Below are 1818 nucleotides of genomic sequence, written 5' to 3' on the forward strand. Positions count from 1 at the left end.
TCACGAGATCAACCGTTGCTGCAATTGCCGGCCATGTCGCTCAGTCTACCCGCTTCCGCGACGTCTGAGGTGCGTTATCTTGCTGTTTGTGGTCTCTGTGAACGTGTTTCTAACCGCGCGTTATCTATTTGTAAATACAGGGTGGATCGTCCGACTCCTCTTCAGATATCGACACCACGGCTTCCGCAGCCTCCGGCGCGGCTGCAAACTCGGACGACGCCTCGCCTGACACGGGCGATTTCAAGCGTCCATGTATTGTCCAGGTCGTAGACTCTCCCTCCCTTGTAAAGGGCCCCGCAGACGTGACGTATCCGAGCTGGTCGGCGTGGAATGAGTATTTGAAGGCTTACTCGGTAAAGTCCCGCCAGGTCATCCGCATCCAGTCAACGCTTAGTTGCGTATTGAGAAACAAGCGGCTGGGTCAAACAGCGGCAGCAAAGCAGGGAATGGATGTTCCGTACGTACCAGAGACGTGGGGTGCTTACCAACGCACATACATCTGCACACATGGCTGGCCAGCAAAAGACAGGAGCAGCGGATTGCGAACCAAGCACTTCGTCCGAGGATGCGGTTGTCCATTTCGATTTGTGGTGCAGCTCGTGCAAGTTGACGGCTTATGCTGCCTTCGCGTGAAGAACGGTGTGTACCAGCACAACCATGCGGTGGGGACAGCGCAGTTCAAGACGTACGCGGAGAACCGTAGGTTGGACGACACGGACACGAAGGATGCTGTGGACAGCATGGTGATGTACGGTAGAAAGCGCGCACGTATCTATGAGTATCTTCTGGGGAGAGGCGAGAACCTCGTCAAGAAGGATGTGGACAACATTGTGCAACGTGTTAAAGCAGAGATAAGAGGAGGGTTGAATGACGACGACGCTTGCGCCGCAACTCTCGCGGAATTCGCAGCTATTGACGGTAACGTAGTCACGGTGGACGAAACTGATGCGGGACACTCTGGTGTGATCAGTATGACTTCCAGACATATGCGCGACATGGTTACTAGGCTTCCAGAGCTTTTGCTTGTGGACTGTACCCACAAAACGAATCGGTAAGTCCTCCCATGTAATGTGCAATTATTTGTCCATGTATTGTCCATGCTAATTTTAATGTCATGCCCATGTATTGTGCGATTCTTGTCCATGTAATGTGCATTAGATACAACTACCAGCTTTGTACCTTCATGATGATAGACGACAATGGGCGTGGGCAGCCTGTACAACAGTCTTTGCTCGAACGAAACGCCGATTGGCAGATGTCCCGAGCGCTGGATCATCTATTTCGGATTGACGATAAGATTGGCGACAAGGTTCAAGTTATAATGGTCGACAAAGATCTGAATGAGATCCGCGTGTTGCGTCGGTACTTCCCTAAGTCGCGCGTGTTGATTTGCGTCTTTCACGTCATCAAATATCTCCGCACAGCGTCCAGGAAGCCAGTTTATGGTAAACTTTCGTCGGACGATCACGACGCCATCGACGCATTAGTCCACAACATGGTATATGCCTTAAGTTCAGAGATCTACGAGACCAATTGGACCTCCATGAAGGCACTTTGCACTAGGACTGGATATATGGCATTTTGCAACTACATGGATGAAAACTGGAACACTTGTACGGAGATGTGGGTCATGTACCAACGCTCACGGTTGGCACATTTGCGCTTTCTCGTTGACGAATAAGAGTAGGAGCTGCGAGGCAACTCATTCTTTCTCTTTTACTACTAATGCCGCGCTGCCCTAGAAGCTCTGGATGTTATCGAAAGTATGCGCTTCCTCATTGTTGAAGGCATCCTCCAAGTCTCACTTAATAAACGGTC

This window comes from Phytophthora infestans, genomic scaffold (assembly GCF_000142945.1).
Source record: "Phytophthora infestans T30-4 supercont1.399 genomic scaffold, whole genome shotgun sequence".
In the NCBI taxonomy this organism is placed as follows: domain Eukaryota; phylum Oomycota; class Peronosporomycetes; order Peronosporales; family Peronosporaceae; genus Phytophthora; species Phytophthora infestans.